Raw genomic sequence first — 18,269 nt, 5'->3', positions numbered from 1 at the left:
TTGTGTGTGGGTTTTTTTTTTCTGAGGCTGCCAAAGATGGGAACAGAAAATGTTCTAATGCGATGGGTAATCGCGAAAGAAGCTGGTTACAACGATCCCTGATCGGCTTAACTTGCAGTTTAACTTCATTAGCGAGTGTTTTTTTTTCGTGTTGAAACAGAAACAAAATTTGCGACAGTAAACGATCCGGTATAATAATGGTTCTTAGATCCATTAAAAAAGAACATTAAATGCGGAAATGGGAGCGAGATGTATGCTTGGGTCGCGAGACCACGAGAGATGGTGACGTCATGGGGAGGTCATTAAATTCGCAGTGGATTGATCACGGCTGGTGACGACATCACATTTAACCCCCTCTATTCACGACCGAAACAAGGAATTCTCCACAATTCTGGCTGCCGCCTGATGAGGCCGGTTACTATTACCGGCGAAACGTCGCGGAACTTGAAGTGTAAATGTTGTGGGTTTACTCTCCAACACACCGGTTAGTGCTGAACTGGCAACGAATTGGCAGGTTTTGTTCACGTGACAAACCTTATAATTGGATTGTGTCGGATGGTGGCGGGTTTAACGACACATTTATATTTATGCGATCTAACCACCCCCCGACCAAAAATAAACCCTTATGGATGATGATGATGATGATGATTGTCCACCGTTTTTTTCCAACTTGATAAGTTCAGTGCCAATTGCAAACGATGACGTCAGTGGGAAAATGTCTCATCGATGAAGACTCATCGTCTGCTTGCTATGCATGAGAAGTCTCACTGGTAAAAATAAAATGCTAGCATAGCCCCCCCCCAGCCCCTCTCCCCCAACTTGTCTTGAGGAACCGTACAAATTCACCGCGTGAATTCAGACTCAGGATCTTTATTTCGACGGCAGGAGGAGGAATCCGATGGGCTATGAAGCTCTATTTTTTCGCGGATGCCCAGTAGGGGCACAGCGTCAGCGAGTTACAGCAACAAACGATACAAAAAAAACACGTTTGGAGTGCAAAATAGAGAAACAGGTGAGCAAGTCACTAAAAATAAAAAAAGAATGCAAGTACAAATTTCACGACACTTAATGCACGCTTGGTCAAGGCAGCAAAACAACAACAGCGGCAGTCCCAGACCACACCAAGACAACACGCGGTCCCTCAATAGAATGGCGCATTGAAATAAAACTATCGATGATACAGGGGCAAAGGATCAAAGTTACACATTCGCAAATGTGGTTGTAACATATGGGGCAGAGCGGTGACACAATGGTGTCCACACTGTGGCTATGGGCCCGTTGGGCACAGTTAACATCAGTGGCAAAGTGACATTCAAACCGGACCTGGGGCTCCCGATCCTTTTCGCCTATCGGCACCAACGACTAGCCCGTCGAAGCGTGGCCGAACAAACACCCACGATCGACGCGGTGTGTGGGGAAGGCTTTCGTTCAAAAGTTGTCCATCACGTGAATACGATGGACAATCTTCCGTGTAATCAAGCCGGGGATAGGTGCAATTTGCCTCAAGTCCAAACTTGAACTGGGCAGCGTGAAGCAGAGATAATGAATTCGATCGTTGCCTGCGGCACTTGAAGGTGGCAGCTCATGTATCGGGTTCGTATCCACGTTCGGGATTTACATGTTGTGAAATATAACGCTGAGTGCTTAAATGCCCTGCCAGATTTGCTTGCACATGCGAATAAGCATTGCGTGATGTAATGTTTGACAAATTTGTATATTGCCGGATGCTTTATCGGCTTGGCCGCAACGTTGATGCATTTTTGTTGCTATCAATTTTCTTATACCGAGTGCGTAATTCATTTACTGCTGCAAAATATCAAGACAGCAAATCTTCAGTTTTTGTATGCAGCCTACACAGCGTGCGTGCGTACATCCACGCACCCGCGCTTGCATATTATTGCGCATTCGTTCTTTTGCAGGGCGTGTATGAGAGATGAGCAGTGTCCGTCTGCGGCGATACATCTGACCGTCCATTTCACCCAACAAGAACAGACGTTGTATTTTTTCCGCCGTCAGACGAAATAATTGGAAGCTGGGTCCGGTGTGGGGTGGGCCACAGTGTGGAGAGATCCCACCTTTAGCCAAGCGTCTGGCCAGCCATGTGCAAGGGAAGATAAAAATACCCTCTTGATTGTCGGGGCTCTCAAAAATACCCTGTAGATTGTCAGGGCACTCACGAATACCCTCTAGATTGGAGGGGCTCTCGAGGGTCTCCTCCAGGGGAAGCCCTTCTGCCAGTAGTACTGTGAGCAAGCAATTGCAGGGCTGCACCTTTACCCACACTGCCGCCAGAATTCCTCCGATAGGCACGTGGATGGTGTCGCGCGACCTTTCTCCCCCAACACGTGACCCAATGTATCATTCAAATTGACGATGTTTCCACTTTCCGCTGTGATACAGTGATAATTGAGCCCGAGAAAAATAGAAATTTCCAGAATTTCTTGGCTATTCTGATCGTAGAATTCCCGAGAAGCCATCCTGCCGCTTGTCCATCTCGCGCAATTTGCGACGTTATCCTCTGTTGGCCTCGCTGAAAAATCGGATTCGTTTTGAGAGGACCCTGCACTCACCTGCGCCTACAGAATCCGTCATCTCTGAGCCAATCTTGAAAATTCTCCAAGGGCATCGCTTAATTTTTTTTTTCTGCCAGCAGGGAAACTATTAATTTCGGGACCAGCAATATTCAGGGTGCTTCAAAAAAAACGTTAACATTTCGGAGAATTTGCAACAATACCACGAGGAAATGTGCCTCCGGCCTCTGGAGATCACCTGGAGAAGATTCCTGGCACGTGTTGACAATGATGGCGAACAAGTGGAGACTCTTCGACTTTTTGAAGCTATTAACATTAATATGTTATCATGTTACACAGTGTATTATCCTTTGGTTCTTTTGGAAAACTCACGTAGAAAGAATTTTTTTTTTATAAATGTAATAATTTATTTTTCTACGTGACTTTACCGAAAGAACCAAATAATAATTCCTGCAGTCACAAAAGCTCCAATTCAAGTGTATTATCCGTTCTCTTTCCTTTAATAACGATGGTCCCATATAAGTTTTAACATTTTTTGAAGCACCCTGGATATTTCTATTTATATCGCTCTCTGCATCGCAATTACGAACGCCAATCTACAATTCTGGAGGCGAATTAGAGCGAAAGCTGTACTCTGGAACAACATGATAATTTTGACTTTCGAATATTTTCAGTTTTGCTTATTTTGTCCCACAGTTGACACGAGAGTAAAACTGTCGATAAGTATATCAGTAAAGACATTAGTGTCATTCACCTAAATTATCAGCACACACCACCTTTATTAGTTATACATAGTGCACGCGTGCATGGCCTGGGATATTTTGTGTCATCAAACACTCCATCCTCAACTACCCACGAGTGATGGAGCTGCAGTGGTGCGAATGGAGGAGTTCCTATACCTGGCCACTGTGCTCATGACCAGTTCCGATTTGACAGCGGGTGTCTCACTCTGAATCAGCTGAGTGGCATTACCTCATCATCGACTGCGTAACGCGGTGTGGAAGCTACCTGGTCTGTCGCTCCATGGAAAGCTCTCGAGTCTTCTGGGCCACAGTTAATGCCCGGTATTCTCCATGCTTGCAAAATCTGGAGCCCTTTAAAGGAACATCTGCGCCGATTTGAAACATGCAGGTTGGCCTGCCTACTGATCTATCCTCGGCTTAATCGGGCCGCATTATGCGAGGTCACAGCTTCTTTAAACATCTGGACACTTTCCCATCGGTGAGCTCCTCTGGCAGGTGACGCTGTGTTGGTTAAGTCATGTAGCCCGCATGCCCAGCCACCGCATTGCCCAAGCAGCTTCTGTTCGGCCTGATAGAGGGGACTAACTCAGTGCAGTACTGGGTCCAGAAGAGATGGGTTGATGCAGTGCAGGAGGATGTGGAGCTGAGTGGACTTCCTGCTGAATGGTACTCAGCGGTGTCGTGAAGGACGCGACTAGAAATTTGGAAGTGGTCACCCCTCCAACAACAGTGGAGGGGGGAGGAGTGACATTTACAACAGCAAGCAGAGTTCCAAGTAGATAAAACACAGCCAGTTGGCACCGTTGGGAGCCAAGGTGTTGCATCATCCAGTCATCTCAGTAAGTCAACTCATGACACCTGGGGCCTGACCCATGACCTCCTGTCAGCGACTCTCCATTTTGGCCTTCATAGGTGCTCGCTAATAGCATTTCCCCAATGCTATATGGGAATGTTTGTTTTGTGTATGTGGGTCTTGGGCCTCCCCAAGGTCAACTCGGTCATAAACGAGCACTGTACCCGGTGCAGTGTGCTGACTTCGGCATTGGGAAGACAAGGATTGTCATGCGTGGTCCTGACCAAACTTGCTAGTCACAGGTGCGTTGTGTTCACCTTCATATGTGCTCGCTAACAGCACTATAATAAACACATATATATGATTCACTTTGTGTGTGCATTATACACATTCCTGCGGAGGGAGCTGGTAGGAACGTTGGGTTGCTCGGTTAATGGCCAGGGTCAACGGCGGCGTGGTGTATTCCGCAAATATGCCCGACTGTGAGGGCGGGCACAAGCCGGCGTGAGTAGGTTAAACGTTGAGTTTTATAAGGGCACCACGGGGTGACCAGCCCCTCCCCACCTAGCCCCACCCCTCCCACCCCCCACCCAGCCCCACCCTCCCCACCCAGACCCCCACCCAGCCCCTCCCCACCTTCCCCACCCAGCCCCTCCCCACCACCCCCACCCTCTCCTCCCCACCCAGCCCCACCCTCCCCACCAAGCCCCTCCCCACCCTCCCCACCCAGCCCCTCCCTCCCCACCCAGCCCCTCCCTGCACGACGGACGGACACAATAATCCCCTGTGGGCTGGTGTAACCAGGAGGTTCCTACCAGTATTATGTGTATTGTGTATGCATATGTGCATGGATGGAAGATGAGGTATTTTGATATTCTCTTCCATGCTGGCCAGTCACCTTGGAAGAGTTGGGAGTGCCCACACTTTATCCCGACCGCACGCGACTTCACCGTGGACGAACTGTGATGTAACCCATTCGCATTGCGGGGTGGACAGAGGCCCGCAATGGCGACCTCTAGATTGCAAGTCCAGTGTGCTGGTAACCACCAATGTGGCAGCATCCTTTCTTTAATCATAGTAACAGCAAAAAAAAAATCTGAGATGAAAGAAGCAGAAAATATGACAGCGTTTCTTCTGACTCGCTTTCATCTTCATAGTGGACTCAGAATAGCCCAAAGCAAATAAGGAAATGGATAGGGAGCTTTATTTTTGTATCCCTAGGTTTTTGTAAATGTGTGTGTGTGTGTGCGAATTGAATGTTGATGTCGCAGTTACATTTCAAAAGCGCATCCTCTGCTCATGTGGTATGCCAACAATATCCCGTCCGATTTAATCATTGATTTGTGTGAAGATGTATCGTTCATGGCATTTCCGCCGTGTTTACGAATTAAATTGAAGTGAATTGTGTCGGTCGTAATATTTTTTTTATAATATATTTAGACATTCGGAAGAACACACAGATCGATGCAAATTATGAGTGTTCTATCCGGGCTCGAAAGCTGAAATTTGTCACGAATATTGTATGCGTATTGCTGGGAAAATTAAATTAAATGAAAATAAAACATTTATGAAGAACGTGGGTGCCCAAAAATGATGACACAGTAATTCGTTGATTTCACACGGAGCGGGGTCAGGCAAAAATCCTACATCGCTTTTAAGTCTCGTGCTAGACACGTTCAAATAATGAGCCCCCTCATCATCATCATCATCCCCGTGGAGTGTGACGATGAATTCAATATGAAACAAGGCGAAACTCGCTGTTGGTTGCTCGCCTGGAATAAAATGGTACGAGCTCAAATTTGTCAAAGATGTCCAACTACCCGTGCCCGATCTGGGCACGAACTTCCATCACGTTGATGCGCTGACGCGTCTCCGTTGCTTCATTAAATCCTTGTTGTTCACAATGTTGCGGGCATGTGTGCGCAACAAATGTTTTAGGGCGGCGTATCAACTCTTCGGTGAAACCGAGATGAATTCACCCCGGGTGATGTGCAGCCTGTGGATGCTGGGAAGTCGAGACGTGGCGTCGAGACAGAGATACGGAGAGAGAGAGAGAGTCACGGGCGAGAACGAGAGTTGCCAAAGCACTGACCCTGTCCACCGGTGATTTAATTAAGGGCTGAAACACGGTTCGTGGATGACGGCCGTCTGGAGAGCACTCCCCCCTGGACAGGCCCAAGGCTTGACAACCCCCGATGATGATGACGACGCCGCCGTTGCGATGGCGTGTTTGTGTGCTTGCGTTCGTGCGAGTGGGTATTGCTGGGGAATCGCTGACTTTTTGCGGACAACCATCCGTGATGGAATCGTTGCGATATGGTCATGAGCACTGCTTGTATTTTGTTGTTTTTAAAATAATTAACGATTGAGGCGTTAGGGTGGTGGCTCAGAAGTCAGAACGCGGCGCCGCTACTGTTGAGTCCAGACAGCTGCTTGAGATCGAACCGGGTTTTCTCAAGTGTGGTGTATGTATGTTGAACTTCTTTCGCACTGTACGTAGCCAACCGTGATAATCGGAGGTGCGGCCATCGTGAGTTTATGGTCTTGGCCTGGCCACCAATGGCTGCACATCACAAAAACCATCAAATTTAATTTGGTGCTGAACCGAATTTAGTTTATTTTATTGTGGAATACTGTATGTGGGTGACTCTCATACAACAAACGCACGAAGCTCAACGCTACAATAATGGAACATCCCAGTGCAGGATCCTCCTGAAGATAAAGAGCTTAAAGACTTAGTGAGGCTTTCCTGAATAAACAAAGGGTGCCATTGTTATCATTATAATTACAAATGTAGGCATTCAAGGTTGTAAGAATATGCAGGGCCAAATTACCACAGGGCTTTCGGGGCTAGAGCAACATGGCCTTGGATTTTGATGTCCCAAATGTACAGTAAATACATTGCGCTGTTTAATTATGAAAACGCAATTCTGGAGCTCTTTGATAACTCCTGTAGGTAATTCGGTCATTTTAATGCCATGGCATCACTGCGTCGTTCCAACATTAAAATGCAACTACTTCTGTTCGTGTTTAACCTGAGACTCAGCTCTACAATGCGCACGTAGCATTTAAAAATCCGATCCGCAGTAACCGAGTTGAATGACGACAGAGTTGTTTCGCATCGTGCTTGGGGGGTCGGGTAAACAAAATTAAGGAGCTGAGTAAAGAGAGAGCCCCCCCCCTCCCCCCACCACATATTTATAGCAAACTTAAACCGGGTCCCGGTCTCAGCCAGCATGGTTAACACTGACAGAAAATAATCGAGTGAATTAAGCTTCAACCATGTGACGGGAGGGGCTCCTCTATTGAATATACAATGAGCCCCCCCCCCCAAACTACAACAAGCCCCTGGCCCCCATCAAACGTAATCTGGACCTGAGCACATGGAAGAGCGGCTTTGGCCTTCTAATGTCAGGTGGTTGTAATCCCATCGCTAAGTCCTCGGCGTCTACCCCCGTGCAGGTGCACGTGTCGCATCAGCGTTCGGTCGGTACACCGTGCGTCATTACGCCTTGCCATGTGACTCTCTCTCTCTCTCTCTTGTCCCAGTAGTCACCTGCCCATGGTTGTAACCGCGGCGACCGGCGTTATTACAGGTGCGCGGTGAATGAAAACGAACATTTCCGTGACGCCGGCAGCCAAGGCGGGGGCCGCCCAACCCTCTCGCAAGAACCTCGCCCACTCATCGCGCATTTTTCAAAGCAACTTTCAGTTGACCTCCTCGCCGAACGACGACGGGTCACTCCCCCTCGGGGTCGAGCGAGTGTTAAATGAGTGGCGGCAGAGGAGCGAGGAAATCCGAGGCAACCAGTACAAGCATTACAATTCTAGCACACTTTGCGGACACAATGCAATAAATTCAAACTGCCGGTGGCTTTCTGCTTGTTACGATCGCGAAAGGAGGCGATGTTTCTATTCTAAACTAAACTTTAAGCTATTTATTTTACCAGGTAAGGCATACTGAGCTATGTAGCTCTTTGTTCAGAAGCGACCTGCCCACAAATGATAGCTGAACGAAGTGGCTTATCGCGTGAAAATATATAGCAGCCGAATACTCTAAATGCATGTTTCTAAATGTGGAGGGAAAGACCGGAGGCTCCAGAGAGAAATCGACGCATAACGCGCAAACTCCCAATATATACAACACCCATCAGGGTCGGGATCAAATCCAAGACCTCCTGCATACCAGGCGAGGTAGTTAACATCTCCTAGCCACCGTGGCGCCCTTTCACTTCGCCTTACCCTCGCTGCTCATGAAGATGACCACTTCAAGTGCCAGGAGAATGGGGGGCTCCGTCATGCCGTGACGGCCTTGATTTGTTACTGCAGACGACAAAGACAGATGCCTCTACCATCCAATAGGCCGTTGCTGGCGCCCACAAATCAAATAGCGGAGGTTATGCGGGAGAGGACTCTACCAGACCCAGACCTGGGAAGTCGATCAAGCGTGATTGGTTATTGAAATGAGTGTAGATGTTATACCCAAGTAAGAGTTTGTAAAAAAAAAAATGTGTTTTGTGTTGCAGTGTGCTGTTGTTGGGCGTCGTCGGTGCAATAGGGTCAAAGCTCTATATAAGACTGGAAGCAGGTGGATTGCTTCACTTATCTGGCAAATCGTCCAATGATACTGGATGTAATTACCAGCGAAACGTACTACTCAAATTGTAAATGCTGTGGATTTACTAATTGGCGTTTTGTTTACGTGACAAATCCCTTACTAATTGGCTGTGTCAGGTGGTGGAGGATTACGACACATTCATACTCACGCGATCTCACCCAACAACGTTTATTATGACTAATATTAGTCGCAAAAGCCTGCTAAGTGTTAAACGTCGTCATTTGTACGGTCTCGTTTACGTAACTTCTTGTTTTATTCTGCCTCGCGTCGATAATAATACTATTGTCCGTTACATTCGTCTACTGAATGTACCCCCCCCCCTCGCCCTTGTGTAGAATTGGCATGAGTTGTACGTGGTCGATTTTTGTTCCTTTCGCGTACACAACGCGACCCGCACGCGCCGCGAGCGCGCGGGTCGGTGTCGAGCGACGAACCGATGCCCTTGTTGGCGCGTCCAGCAAGAGGTCGCGAACTGACGGTCGAGCACCGACTGCTCCATGATTAACCCCCCCCCCCCATCGCACGACAAGTTCACTCAAAACAAGAATTTTAAAATCCCTCGATAGCGAGACATTCTCAACTCCGGTCTTCATAAACGCACCCCCCCCCCCCCATCACACGGCTACGGCACTCCGCAATTACCAGCCGTCGGATCCGCGCAGCGCGTGCCATGGCTATGAACCGAGTCGTGGTGCCGTGGCAGCTCTCCGCTGCGTCGTTTTTGTTTTTTTATTTTGCCGCTTTTCGTTCGGAGTGAACCGCCGGACGTCCTGCCGAGCGTTGCAACAGCGCACGTGGTGGTACAACAACCCCACTCCACCACGGCTACCCCACCCCACCACCCACGAAGAGAAGCCAGGAGGGCAAAAAAAGCACCACAAGATTGGTAATCACAACGAGGCGGACCTTGGAGGGTCGAGAGGGGGCAGGAGCCGACAAGTATTAGTCTGTAAAGGAGCATCGACTTTCGTGTCACCGCTCGTTAGCGTAACGGTGTCTTTAAAAGCGGCGCCAAAGGGCGTCCGAGCACGTGCCTCCGTCCTTGAACGTTCAGAGGGCGACAGCCCCCCCCCTGCCCCCCCACGACGACGCTCTTACGGCCCTCTTCTCAATCCACTGCTAAATTGGATGGCTGCGTGTGTGTGTGGGTGGGTGTGATTGGGTGGGCAGGAGAGGGCGGTGCAGCGACAAACAAAAACGAACAAACAACAACAAATCCGCGGTTGTGTTCACATCGTCGTCGTACGCGCCGCGTTCCCGTGTCTGCGCTGCCCAGCTCAGTCGCAGTCGCCGTTTGACCGCCGTGCCGCAAACCACGCAGGTCAGCCCCGTGTGGCGGGGTGGTGCGGGGTGCGCCTCGGCTGATGCTGACTGTTATCGGGGAATCGAACCTTGGGGTCGCCGTGGTTCATAGCGCAGTGCGCTAATCCACTGCGCCACCGCTCTGCCCCCCCCCCCCACCAACAACCCCCCCCCCCCAACTACCCCCCACCCGAGCCCTCTTGCCCTGCCGCATTTCGCGTGTAACCGGCCGGACTAAACAAATCACTTACCGCGGATATTGATCGCGGGGGGGCCCTTTGTGGTAGGCGGGAGCCGGAGCATCTGCATGCAGCCCTCGCTGCCGGCTTTCTTTTGCGGTTCCCCCTCGAACCCGTCCGCCCCCCCCCCCTTCCTCCCCCCCCACCCCCCACAGCTACCTTGCCGCTGCTTGTCGCGCGGGGATCCTGTGCGCATCCACCCGTGGTGCGTGCACGAGGCTCTCTGTGTGAGCCCCGACAGCGGTGTACGTGGACGGATTTCCAAGCCGGACGTGCCGTGTGCGGCTTTGATATATAAAAAAATGAAGGATGTTTGAAAGGCGGAACCATCCTTTTGTGCGCGGGCACTTGTATCAAATAATTAGGGGGGGGGGGGGTGGGGGGGGTTGTTGTTCCCGTGCTCAGCAAGGCGTAGTCGTCTTGTGGGGGAAGGAACGACGGTGCGGGCACGTCCCATGGTTTCAGACGTTAGTTGCGTGATCACGAAGTGGATTTTTCTTGGTTTTTTTTACTTGGGCAGAATCTGGTCCACTGGTTGAGACTGTAGCTTGTCCAGCCTTCTTGGGAAGCGACAGATGCTCGGAGAATGTCCACGGCGTACTCGGAATTACTGTAATTTTTTATCATCTGCGCTGGAATTGTGATTGCGCATTCGCTGTCGTGTGCACGACAAACCATGTACCTATTTCATACGTTCGCCACGTTTTCTGAAAGTGTAGATCATTACCGTCAAAGTGACACCCCATATGGTATTTTGGGATGAGATCAAATTATGTATCGGCAGGATGGCTCAAGTGGTAGAGCCAGGTTTGCGCGTTCAAATCCCGGTTGCTGCTTAACTCAGCCCATCATCCCTTCAGGGTCAATCAAATGAGTAACCATATGTGGGGAAGTCAAGAGTGCTTGACATATGGAGAGACTGGCCCCCGCCATAGGATTGTGGGATTTCCACCACTGGCTCGGCACATGAAGAGGAAATGAGCAACGTCTCAGGAGCTCATTCGAGCAGCAAATCACTTTGCCAGATAATGACCTCCACGTCTGTGTGTGTGTGTGTCTTGTGTGTTTTCTTGGGATGATTTTGATATGTTTTGGCTGACAATTCCTAAATCGTAGAACTGCCCACGTGTGCGTTTTCATGCAGGGCTGGGTGACTTCAATGAATGTGCTCACCGACTGAGCCCTGCCTACCTGAGCCAAGCCTGGCCTTCTGCTGATAATTTAATATTCCGTTAACGAGCACTCTGCTTGGCTGACACACGCGCGTGTGTCTGTGGGCCAGACAGGATAAGTTAAGATAAGTAAATAAATAAGGAACTAAATACAGGGTCGATTCTCTTCTTAGGGTACTCTTTAAATGCGTCGTTTACGTTTCTGGCATTGGGTCGTCCAAAGTGAAGGGGAATTACACATTTAAGACAAAGACGGCAACAGGCACACATTACTAAAAATATATATTTGAGTTGTAAATATGAAAACAAAGCCAATTCAATGTTTATCTGTGATAAATATTTCGAGGGAGCTGTGTCGCAGCGATTATCTTACTGCGCCATGAACCCGTGAGTTCAATTCATCAGCGGTGATATCAAAAAATACTCCTCGTACTTTCACTCCTTCCCTAGTTTGAACACCCCAATCTGATACGCATGGTGAAGTATGATCAAACAACCCCAATGACTGACGCAATGCAGTTGAGTGTGGGGGGGCAACTTTATCCAGTAGGCAGTGAGGAGTTTTACCGCGGCTGATGATGAAGAGGAGGACGATGATGACCATTGGAACCTCATTTGCCAGTGGCAAAATATGATAATTGGGTTTTTTTTACCAATTATCCACACCTAACCAATCAATTTCAAGGACAGTGCATACATTATCAGAGTTGTGTTTCTTTTTGCATTCCGACCGCAGGTATTGTTTTTCAATGCAAACATGACTCCTTGTAAAAAAAGGTGTCAGTTTTGTTGCCAGAAAAATGGGTAAAAAAACAATTATCCGATGATGATGATGATGATGTTTGGTCACTTCAGCAATGGTGTGTCTGGAGCCCTCCCCTGCCGTAGGAGAGCGGCATCATTGATAATTCACGCGGATCACTTCGCGAGGGCGCGATGGAGAGCCCGGCTGCTGACAGGGCAGTGTGGCACTTGTGCGCTCACGTTTCAAGTCAAGTTTATTGCGTTTCCACTTCGCTTGCGATGGCGCTGGCAAAAGCCGCTTTTGACGATTGCACGAGCGATCGTCCCGCTTGTCATTCAGGATCTAATATTGATTTGAAGTTTTCGTGACTGCAGGGATCCATACTCTTTGGTTCTTTCGGTAAAGTCACGTAGGTATAAAATAAAATAAATTAAATCACGACGCTTCGGGCGCAACACAAGCGTCCGTCATCAGGTGGGACAACCACAGCAAGAAACAATTGTTAAATAATTTAATTTTATACCTACGTGACTTTACCGAAAGAACCAAAGAGTAAGGATTTCAGGAATAAAAAAAAAACGTGCAAATTTAATATTAACCCCTAAATAAATGATTCAACAACGATATGCTGTGAAAAACAATAAAGACCGTGTTATTGTTTTACCTGTAATTACAGTCAGCGTTTGCTTTATGAAGTACACTTTTTAATTGTTAGGCAAATTGGAAAGGTTCTGTATGAGTTGACCTTTTTAAAAAAATAAATTGTTGACATTGATGTTCATAAGGGAACGCAGCAATCAACCGCTTTGGATGCACTTGTAGAAGCCACGTGGTGGTGGCTACGCACGTGGCCTGTTATCCAGCACTATCGAGGCGAGGGTTGGCGGATCACCACAACTCCCTTCCCGTGGCCGTCGATGTGCCATTCGCTGGCTCGCCAGGAGGATGAAGTAAAGCAAGTGGACTCATCGCCATCTCTTTCCATCTGTACGGGGATAGTGTTTGTTGCCCGTCACATTGCGTTGGTTTTCTCCACGTGCGCCGGTTTTCTCCCGCTTATTTGTGCAAACCGGACCGACTTGGTGAGTGCGAGCACACCCGAGGGTGGGTCGGTCCACTCGGGGGGAAAAAAATCCGCGGGTTAACGCGGAGCGCCGCGTTTCCGGCGGCGTTCACGAGCGAAGCGTCGCCGTGGGTTGTGCAGATCGATGGGGTTGAACGGGGTGACGAGAAATGCCGAACCTGAGATGGGATCGCAGGTGTAGCAACTCGGCCGCGCGTCGCCTCGGCCGTGCGAAGAATGTCACCCCGTTGTAAAAGCAAGGGGGATTATTTCTGGACTCGGCAATTAATGCAGATTATGTTGTCGGTGCGTGACGGCCTCACAATGGTGACACCTGCCCCCCCCGCCCTCGTTCTCTGCCGCCCCGCTCGTGGTGCCAATGAAAGCCCCCGGGGCTCACGTAATGGCGTTGGCGGAGCAGAAAATTTGCGCTCCCGTCGTCATCGAAGCAAAGTTGTCTTTGCTATCCGCAGCTGGGCATTCCGGTAATCACGTGATGGTCTGTGGTGCATGCATGTATGTTGAACGTCCCCGTACGTGGCCAACCGCGCTAATCGGAGGTGCGGGGGGAGAGACAACAACAACAACCGTCATTCGCCACTAAGTGGCGGTGACAACAACACTAAACACAGTTCTAAAGAAATGATAGTTCAATCTAGATTTTAAAAGTGCATAGCTCCAGTGGCTTCCTAACGCGGAAATGAATGTTGACGACGACAATGATGATGATGATGATGTGCAAGACACGAGCTGATGTAACGACACAGACCCCCCGCAGTGAAGACTCACCTCGCCCTGCTGGGCAGGAACCGAGGCGTGGCCCAGCTGGAGGGCGTTCGCGGAGGTTCGAAGGTTTGAGCCCCACGGCCGCCCTGGTTAATACTGCGGGCGCATTGACACATCTCCATGCCAGCGGTCGGTGGATCGCGTGGAGATTTTGTCTGAAATTGTATTAACTTGCTGGCTTGCGAGGTGGGGCCAGGGGATGGCTGAACCTATCTATGTGGATCGTTGAATGTAATTTCCTTGCATATGTGAGTTTCTTCTAGGCGTAGGAGGGGTTCCGTCCGATCCCATTGCAAATATCAAGGATTATCAAGATTCAGAGTTAAGATTAAATTATGGAAAAAAAAAATTCCCCACGAAGATGAATGGTAGGCACCCTGAATGGATGGAGGAGTTACATGAACCCAGTAATGTACAACTTGCACGGGAAAATATCGGAAAACAATCGATTCGTTACGAACGTGATTCAATGCACGCTTCGTGAGTTTGACAATCAATACCAATCGATGAATAAATAGATCCCTCCAGCTCTAATTATTCTCCGGGTTATCTTGGCGTTCCTTCCACTCTCCCCCTGCTCATTACTGTAATTGGCCAAACATCCCAATGCAGTGGTCCTCCCGGAACAAAATAGTGGAGACTCAGTGAGGCGTTCGTGGATAGAGAATAAGCAAAATTATGATGGGTTTCAGCCATTTTGTCAGGTCATCACTGGATGAAGGCCTCCCCACAAGCCATGTCGGTCAGGGTGAGATGTTTGACCATACTTCACCACGCTGGTCAGTGCAGGTTAGGTGGAGGCAGGGGGGTGAGTACCCCAGACTGGTTCATATGTTTAGTATAGATAAATAACGAACATTATTGTTCTATATTTTATTGATAATTGTTTTTTTACCCTTTTAACTGGCAACAAAACTGACACCTTTTTCTACAAGGAGTCATGTTTGCATGGACCACAATACCTGCAGTCATAATGCAAACAAACAACAACACCATGCGAGACGAGGCTCTAAAGAAAGCTGTCTCGGGTGTGGACCAACTTCAAGGACAGTGCATACATTATCAGAGTTGTGTTTTTTGTTTGCATTATGACTGCAGGTATTGTGGTCTATGCAAACATGACTCCTTATAAAAGAAAGGTGTCAGTTTTGTTGCCAGATAAAAGGGTAAACAACCAATTATCATATTTTTTACTGGCAAATGAGGTTCCAATGCTATATTTTATTGTAAAACTCCTGTCCCTTCATTTGATTCTGAACGCGTGCCACATTTTACTGCTGTTGCAAAGCGCTCTTTGCATCTAAATGGGAAAAATCCAAAACCTCTACAGAGGTCCGCGTCTGATTGTTTGCCTTGCGGACTCAGAACGGCAAAGAGGATGAAGACGAAATGCGTTTTCACATGGGTATACAGGCAGCGTCAGGACATTTATTTCCCATCCGTAAGAGAAGCAAAGCTCAAATCCCTCTCTCTTTGAATTTCTGATGTGCAAGGTGGGTCTCCGCTGTGTGAAGTCTCTCTGCTGGTATTCTCAGGTTTTTTCGGTAAAGTCACGTAGGTAAAAACATTAAAATTAATGAAAGTAAAATAAAACAAAACAAAAATAAAATTCACGACGTTTCGGAGGCAACACATGCAGCTAATTCGGCTGTGACGGTCCCACCTGATGACGGAGACTTGTGTTGCCTCCGAAACGTCGTGAATTTTATTTTGGTTTTGTTTTATTTTACTTTCATTAATTTTAATGTTTTTACCTACGTGACTTTACCGGAAAAAACCTGAGAATATGAATCATTGCAGTCACGAAAGCTTCAAATCTAGAATCTCTCTGCTGGCATGTGCGTGAAGATTGATGGTGGCGTGTACTTCGCTTTGATTGGAGCTGGCAGATGCCAGCTGATTGGAGTAGACCACTCGGATGAGCGGGGAGAGTAAAAAGTGCCATCTCCACCGCAGCCACACACTGCATAAATCACCCGCCCTCCAAATTCTATTTCATCTTTGGCATCAGAATGTGTCGCGCCTCCAAACGCCCTCTCCTTCAGTAATGAATACCCTGGGACTCATCTTCTGCTTGGTGATAATAAAAAAAATAACGGCAAAGAAGCAGCGCTGCAATTGCTTGCTCACGTCACTACTGGCGAAAGGGCCTCCACTACTAGAGGGAGTTGCGGAGAGCCCCCTCCTCCCCACCCCCTAGAGGGTATTTGGCCTACTCTTCCACGCTGGCCAGACAGTCTTGGAAGAGAAGGGAGGACTCGCACGTGACCCTGCCACCTGCTGCGACGAGCCGATTGACCAAGTGTGGTGAACAACATTCCCGATGCTGAGTAGACAGGGGATGGCGCACTTCATAAGGGTGCCCATCGTGTGTGGCGAACAGGAGGATACTTACAACGAAGACATTGCAAATTTAAATTATAATAACAGCAGCCAGCACCTTCAAACGTAAGAGAGTTGAACACTGAATAAAGCAATTATCTACCGTTTAACGGCGAGTGTTACGAACCACACCATGCTGATACAGATTCACAGGTTGTAAAAAAATATCTAATTAAATATATCTGCTGTGCTCAGTATCATAAAGAATCGCAATCTGAAATATGTAGTAGGCAGTCGGCAGTAGTGATGCACGCTATCACACGTGGTAGATCGCATGCATCAATACCGCCAGCTGCATACTACGTATCTCAGATTGGTATTCCTTGTGGTCAATTCATTGCGAAAGGTCAAACGGAAACGTGACGCGAAGCTAATGGTGCTCATTCTGACGAAGATCAAGTCCCAGTGTGAGGGATCACATCGGAGGTGCAGCGCTCATCACATGGGGCTGAGAAAATGATGATGTGTCAGCCTCATCAATTGTTATCATCTGTCACCACTTCAGCTTCCAAGAGAGGTGCAATAACAGTGCGAATTTGGATTTATTTCGAATTTTTGGGCTATTTCGATTTATTTTTTCTAATATTATGGGTTTCTTTTGAGATAGTGCCTGCCCACCCCACCCTCCCCCGATGATTATAGTCTATTATTTTATCCCGATTGAAAGTATTAAAGCTTCCAGTGCACCACCCTATGACAGAGACGACCTTTTCGAACGTTTGCACCCTCTCTCAAGATGCCGCCTGCAAGCGCCGAGAGCCAGAGCTCTCAAACCGCGTCATACCTCGTCGGCACGACGAGACCATTGCCTCGCCAACGACAACGAAACCCACAAGTCGGCCGCCACCTCGACAATGCGCATCTCCGCATCCAACTCAAGTCGCGCGATGCCCCCTCTTCTCTGGCATCGCCGTCAATCTCGCTCAGATGCTGAAGAAGTCGGAGTGCGTCGGGCATACGTTGAGCTTCTTTCGCACCGTACGTAGCCGACCGAGCTAATCGGAGATGCGGGGGGCGGGCGGGGGGGGGTGAAGGACAACAGACTAAAAACAACGCGGACGTCAACAATAAACACCTCATTCGAGATACAAACGTCGCACGCCACTTTGGCTTGGACATTTCCCCCGCTCGACGACGCCGGCGTAGCCATCAACGGCATCAGAAGAACATCAACAGCACGGCCCGATGCGCGCGTCTCCCCCGTGGATAGGCAATGTCCGACAGCAAACCCACAGCAGTGCGATTGTGGCCATGCAATCCCAAACAATGGACCATGCAGGAAACCAGTGGAGCCTCGCACTCCTTGAGCGGAGGAGGAATAACAACGCTGCACAAGCTCTCTCCTGAAGCCCTCTCGTGGCGAGCAGCAGAGCTCGACATACTGCCATCGTGCGCAACGATGGAATAGAAAAGGTTCAGTGAAAGAGGTGGAAAATGCGGAGGCCGGACACAAAACAAATCGGGTGCACATTTGGGTACCTGCGTCTTTCTTGTCGCGAGAGGCTGTCGCGAAGGTGCAATGTTTCGCTGATTAGCGCAGTCTGCTGTAGTTTCATGGTGGGCGGTAATGCCGCTACATATGCGGGCTTTACCCGATTCATTAATTCGGTGTCTAATTCGGTACGTTGTGACCTTGACGCCGAGACACACACGGCCTACGCTTCTTTTTCGAACGACGTCACGGGATCTTTGACGTCCGCTGTGAGGCAGGAGACGCGTATGTTATGGTTCGTGCAGCAGCAGCATTAACCAGGGTGGCCGCGGGATTCCAACCGTGAACGTCTCCAAGAGGCAGTAAACACGCCACAGAACGGGCCGTGTTCCCACCATAATAATTAAAAAAATTGCTGCATTTGAATCCAAGTCCTGCGACTTACAAAACCCACGCAACCGAC

At 48.8% G+C, this 18,269-nt stretch overlaps 1 protein-coding gene across 4 annotated transcripts in view; it reads left to right on the top strand.

The window, feature by feature from the left end:
* LOC144934823 (synapsin-2-like) overlaps positions 1-18,269 on the top strand; it is a 113,669-nt gene that overhangs the window by 13,877 nt on the left and 81,523 nt on the right. The window lies entirely within an intron of this gene.

The sequence above is a fragment of the Lampetra fluviatilis genome, chromosome 11 (assembly GCF_964198595.1).
Source record: "Lampetra fluviatilis chromosome 11, kcLamFluv1.1, whole genome shotgun sequence".
NCBI lineage: Eukaryota > Metazoa > Chordata > Hyperoartia > Petromyzontiformes > Petromyzontidae > Lampetra > Lampetra fluviatilis.
Note: the sequence above shows the minus strand (reverse complement) of the source record. Positions and strands in the feature narration are given on the sequence as shown.